Below are 6,593 nucleotides of genomic sequence, written 5' to 3' on the forward strand. Positions count from 1 at the left end.
GGGGTAGGGGATGAAACAAAATAATAAGGTATAGGAAAATGCTATGTAACTGTAAAGCACTGCGCCAATTAGATGTGATGATTATCAGAACAATAATTATTGCCGTCTCTAGGGTTTCCTAGCCCAGAATAATCCAATTTGCAGCAGATATGGAATTTCTCCTACCAACCCTCTGAAACATATTAGTTTCATTATGCTGAAATTATTAGATCATGCACTGATAATGGTGCTTAATGGAGCTAACAGTATTGTTCTCCTGTAAACAGAAATGTATATAATTAATAACTCTTTAAGGCTCCTTGCATTCATTGGTACTAATTACACTCCAGCCCTTATCAGTGTGAGTCCAATCTGACTAGATTGAGCAAAAATAGACTCCCAATCCTCAAGGGGAGTACGTGAACCCCCAGGCATCTACTTTGATGCCACTCGGCAGGACTGCTTTGGGCCAGAGAGCACCAGGCTCTGTTCCAGCTCTGCTGCTGATGGTCTTTGTGGCCTGAGACATGTCACTTAACCTCTCCAGGCCTCAGTTTCCCCTTCTATAATATGAGGAGGTTATATGTAGCAGAAATTCTTAACTTTCAGTGGTCAGGAACTCCTGTGGGAATCTGCTGAAAATTCTGGACTTCCTCTAGGGAAGTGCACATCTACATTATATATATAGGATTATTTATCTGTGGTTATGAGAGCCCTGTGGAAAACTCCCTTTGGTTTCATTTTTCATCAAACTGAATGAATAAATAAGCAACCCAGAATTAAATGATCTCTAAGGGATTTTTAAGCTCTATATTTTAAGTATCTGTAATTCCATGACTCTCCAGAAGTTAGTTTTGGAAACTTAAGTTTCGGAAACTTAAATAGTCAGATTTAAGTTTTGGAAAGATTACTTAACTGAAAGGTAGAAATTCTTTGGGTGTGGATGTCTTGGGAGATGCTGAAAGCAGGGAGGCCAGTGAGGAGGCTGTTGTAGACATCCTGGTAAGAAATAATGTGGCATGGACAAGGAAAAGAGAAAGGGAAGGAGTGGAGAGATAGCCAGGAGAGAAGATGAATAGGACTTGGTGTAAGATTAGATGTAGGGGAAGATGTTGAGAATTTCAGCCATGAGTAACAGGAAACTCAAAACAACAGTGGCTTAAACAAGAGAGAAGACACTTTCTCAAGTGAAAGACATATAGAGGTAGACAGTCCAGGACAGGTTTGCTTAGCAGCTCCTCCGTCTTTAGAGAATCTGGTTCCTTCTATCTAGTCTACCACCCTGCCAAATTATTTCTATCCTCAGGGATCAAATGGCTGCAGGGGTTCCAGCCATCACACCTTTGTTTCAGCATAAATGAGGGAGTACAAGTGAAGGTACAAAATGGAGCCTCTGTAAAAGAGTTTTCCTGGAAGTGATGTGCAAAGCTTCCACTTGTATCTCATGATTCAGAACGTAATCACATCGTCATACCTAGCTGCCAGGAAGGCTGAGAAATGTAGTATTTTAGCTATGTGTATTGCTCAAGATTCTGTTACTAAGGAAGAAAAGAGAATGGGTTTTGGGAAACAGCAGGAAACTTCAATTAGATATGGAGATGGTGGAAGGTCAGGTTTGGGGAGGAAGATAAAGAGTTCTATTTGGGGCTTACTAGGTTTGGGTGTCAATATGGTTGAATATACATGTATGAAACTCAGAGAAAAAAGCTGTGGGCCAGATCTAAAGATGTGAGTGCAACCAAGTTTAAAGGACATGCAGAACCCTGGAAATTATCTCCACAAGAATGATTTCTCAAAAGCCATACCTGATATTCTCACAGCTCCTTGCTCTCCTGGAGATATTTCAAGGTCTTCTCACCATTCTCGAGATAAAAGTGAAAATCCGTATAATGTGACTGACACTGATTTTTATATTCTGGCCCCTGACCACCAGCTTTATCTCACACCACTTGTCTCTTTGCTGTCTGAGCTCAAGATATGCTTCTCCCTTCTCAAGGCTCTTGCAGGGACTGGCCTAACCTCCCTCTCCTTTGCCCCTCCAGCTCCGCCATGCTGCAATATCACATCTGTTGACCTTGGCATGCACAGTATAGTTGGGGAAAGTGGAATACTCACCTCTCTTTTATAGTGGAGTATAATATTGGCTTAAAGAGTGAAGGGACATCTCCAGGGTCACACAAGTAGGAAGTGGCAGAATCAGAAATAAGAGCCAACATCTTCAAGTAGCTCTGCATGCCAGGCTGCTACTGCTGGGTGACTCTCCATGTCCTAACCAGAAGGGATGGGCAGGGACAGAGAGAAAAGAAAAAGTCCCAGACACTCAAAGGGCTGACTCCGTCAAAGGGCTTATTAAATCAATTCTGGACAAAAAGTCTACCCCATTACTCCTTTCTTCCCTCCCTCCTACCTTTTCTTCCCATTTCCCAGAGGAACTTGATTAATCCATTAGGTTTAACCTCTCTTTAACTTCCTGATTAGTTACATTTATAAACTCCATTTGTTTTTGCTTTCTCATCAAGCCAAAATAACACCCCCAGAAAAAAAAATAGGCCAATTTTCAGTGCCACTGATTTACTGCAATTTCTGAAAATCAGACCGAACCAAAGAGAGACATGACTAGAATTTCAATTCCTCCTTTTCACATTTCAGGCATCGTTGTTTAATGGGGGAGAGGTAAAACAGAAAAGAAGAAGACTCGGTGATGGCAGGATCCCAGGTTTGGCCAGAGTGGCAAATCACCAAGTCTGTCAGTAAACAGATTAACAAATTCTGTCATTTCTATTCCTTGGCTGAGTTATAAAGCTACAAAGTACAACAGAAACCAAACGCCAGAGCTGAGAGATAGATTTTTATTGGCAAAGTGAGAAACTCAAAATGATAGTGCTGGTTTCCCTGCTTCCATTTCCCCCCTAAAGTCTGTGGTCCAGAAAGTAGCTGGAAGAGATATTTAAAAGTTAAATTAATTTTTACTTTAATGGAAGTAATCCATGTTCATAGTTAAAAGCCAAATTTTGCTACAAGGTTTATAATATAACTTTAGGTGCTCCCTGTGCTTTCCCCTACAACATTCTCCACAGAGGCAATCATATGCAATACTTTGGGTAACTTTTCTGGTATTATCTCCATATTTTAAGTAATATACTAATACTTTTTTATTGAATTATCGATTATAAGCATTTTCTAATATATTCCTATTACAGAACATAAGAATTTAATTCTCTTACTACATCATGATCCCCCCAGCCAAACCTATAATCTCTCTTTTCTCTCTCTCATTCTATCTGCTCCCATCTTTCCCTATAAAATCTCAATTTTTGTTTAAACTAGTATTCAGTGTTTACATCATTAGAACCATGTAAATGCCATTCATCTTTAGCTAAATATCGTACTATGCTTACATGCCCTTTCTTAGCCAACCTTTTATTTTTCCTGGAGGTAATAATTCCCTCTTGTTTTTATTTACCATATACCTGCCATTAGTTCTTCCTAAAATATACAACCAAAATGTTGAAGTCACAATGCCATTTCTCCACATACATACACCATGTAGTCTAACAGTTTCCACTTCCTGTCCCTCACCTCCCCTTCCCATCTCCATTTTTCTTCTACCTTTCCATCTGTCTTTCCCTCTCTCTCCCTCCCTCGTTTCCTCCTTTCTTTTCTTTCCTCTTCTTCTCTTCACTCTTTCCCTCTTCTTCAGCGGGGCTCCGACCACCCCCATCCCCACTGGGTCTCCTCCTCTTCCACTTCCTCCTTTGTTCCTGCATTACCCATTCTCCTGCTGCAAAATGAGCTGGTTTCTTTTCAAGCCTGGTACATGGCTGTTGACTTGGGATTTTTCCTTTGTCGTCATATTGAGGCTTTCGTTCTTTCTTGGGTTGAATACCTAGATCCTCTGTCACTTTTTTAGAGTACTTCCTTGTATTGCTAAATGTCATGGTCAGGTTCATGTGTCAACTTGGCCAAGCGGTGGTTGGGCAAGTGCTGGCTTGTCTGTTGAGATGAGGACATTCCATAGAATTAAATCATGATCATTGTCAGCTGCATCCACAGCTGATTCCGTTTGTAATCAGGCAAAGGGGAGTGTCTTCTGCAATGAGTGATGCTTAATCTAATCACTGAAAGCCTTTTAAGGAGGATTCAGAAGAGACAGGCTCTCTTCCTGCTTTGGCTGGTGAGCCTCTCCTGTGGAGTTCATCCAGACCCTCCATCGGAATTATCAGCTTCACAGCCTGCCCTGTGGATTTTGGACTTTGCGTTCCCGTGGTCACATGGGACACTTTTATAAATTTTATATTTGTGAGTGTTCCCTGTTGATTCTGTTTCTCTAGAGAACCCTAACTAATACATTGAAACACTTCCTTAGGTAGCTTTTGGAGAAAAATACATGGGAAACAAAATTTTGTGGACTTTGCAGATCTGAAAACACCTTTCATCCAGCCTCATACTTGACTGATAGTTTTCCTAAGTATAGGATTCAAGATTGAAAATAATGTTTACTGTGAATTGTAAAGGCACCGATGCATTTTCTTCAAGTCTTCAATATTGCTGTTTGTTGACTAATGCAGTGCAGATTCTTGTTCCTTGGTATATGACCAGTGATTTTTTTTTTTAATGATTTTATGATCTTCCTTTTTTTATTTTTCCATGGGCAGGCACTGGGAATCAAACCCAGGTCTCTAGCTTGGCAGGTGAGAACTCTGCCACTGAGCCACAGTTGCCTGCCCTACGATCTTCCTTTTATCTTAAATTATCATTACGGTGTGCCTCAGTATGGGTATTTTCCCCCTTCATTATGCAAGTCATTCAATAGGCCTTCTTAATGTGGAATTTCACAGCCTGTAGTTCTTGGACATTTTCTTGTACTGTTCATCCCTGATGATCTTATCCCTTCCATTTTATTCTTTTCTCTCTTCCTAGAAATTTTATTTAGCTTTTGAACCTCTGAGCATTCTAAGTCTTTCATTTTTTACTTCATCCCTCCTATTTCCAGCTCTCTTTCTCCCTTTTTTTTTTTCTGATTCTACTTTATGGAATATTTCTTCAGCATTATCTTACAATCCTTCTATTGATTTTTTTTTCATTTTAAATTGTTTCAATAGCTCATTCTTACCTTTTATTGTCCTTTTTTTCTAAGAGTGTCCTGCTTATTTATTATTTTGTAGCAGAATGCCCAACATAAAACAGTATTGCAAATATCCTGCCGTGCAAAAGGAGATAGTGCTTAAGCACAAATAGGAAACATGATTTCTTTTTAAATAAATACTTACATACAACCGAGGGTCCTACCAGCATTTGGACTTAAAGGTTTCTAGGTCTGCGTAGCTGAGCTGCCTCCCCTGGGGACCCACGATGATGGTCATGATTCCTCCCCCCACCCCCATAATCAATGCATGGAATTAGCAGTACCAGCGATCCAGTGTGATCACAGTGACACCCTTTTCTAGAGCTTTCCTTAGCCCTCTACAGATTTGATCTGCTTGGATTAAAACAATAGGAATTTCTTGAAAGTCAATGGTCTGTAATGGTTAAGTAAGGATTCTACGTGACTCTCCTCATTCCAGTTTCTTAATAAGACAGACACACTTAGATGACTTTCTTCAGGTCGTCGTACAGGACCAGCACAAATGCGTTTCTCTTGCCTCTGAGAACCCTGCACCATGTACCCTTGAAGAAGGCTTTTCCACCTTCATCTCTGAAAATCTTCCTCCAGCCATCGACAGTCCCACTGTACACGATGTCAGCTCTCTTATGCCCAGACCACATCCTCATCTGCTGCCTCACGGAGTCAGGGATAGGAGACCACACCAGCCACGACTGTCACATCAGGGCGATCATCCAGCTCACCACGATGTGTGCATTCTTGGGGTCAGGGAGCATGCCTTTGGCTGTATTGTACACACCAAACAGGCTGCCCTGTAGATGATGATGCCTTGCACGGAAAAACTGAAGCCCTGGTACACACCTCAGATGCAGTCAGACTTTATGATTTTCACCAGATGGTCTCCCAGGCCTTTGAATTCTCTTTCTGCACCACATTTCCCAACATAGGCCACCGAAAGGGTTCTAGTGAAATTCAGCAGGTAGACAACGCAAAGAGAAGTGGCTCCAGCTGCCCTGCTAGAGGCCAGGTTGCCAGCAAAATACCTCCAGAACTGTGTGCACTTATCTACAGTACCCCCAAACCCTGTTTATCCTCCTCCTCAAAGGCAAAGTTGAAGGCTTGGGTGGGGAGATAGCAGATGATGTTGGTCACATTACCCCTCCAGGGGATGCCCTGCTCCTTGGGAATGTGGACTGTACACTCCATGATGCCTTAGTCCTGTTTGTTAGCAGCGATCTATTTACTGGCATGTTGAACCTGCAGCAGCCGCCTGACTTGCTTAATTCAGGCCATGGGGAAGGAGATGGCCTGTTCCTTCACATCTGTGTAGCGTAGAAGTACTGAGAGCCAGGAGGGTCAGGCTGCTACTTCAGTGCAGCCAGCAAGGGCACTGAAAGGCTTACTGTTCCTCTTTAATAGTATCCTCTTCTTGTTTCATGGATGTAATATATCCTCTTAACTCTTTGAGGATATAAAACTTTTGTTTTTTTTAATTTATTTTAGTTTGCTG

The 6,593-nt window shown here is 41.5% G+C and overlaps 1 pseudogene; it reads right to left on the reverse strand.

Annotated features, from left to right (window-relative positions):
* Nucleotides 1-5,502: 5,502 nt before the first annotated feature.
* LOC143682282 (ADP/ATP translocase 3 pseudogene) lies at nucleotides 5,503-6,376 on the reverse strand (annotated as a pseudogene).
* Nucleotides 6,377-6,593: the final 217 nt, after the last annotated feature.

This window comes from Tamandua tetradactyla, chromosome 5, assembly GCF_023851605.1.
Source record: "Tamandua tetradactyla isolate mTamTet1 chromosome 5, mTamTet1.pri, whole genome shotgun sequence".
NCBI lineage: Eukaryota > Metazoa > Chordata > Mammalia > Pilosa > Myrmecophagidae > Tamandua > Tamandua tetradactyla.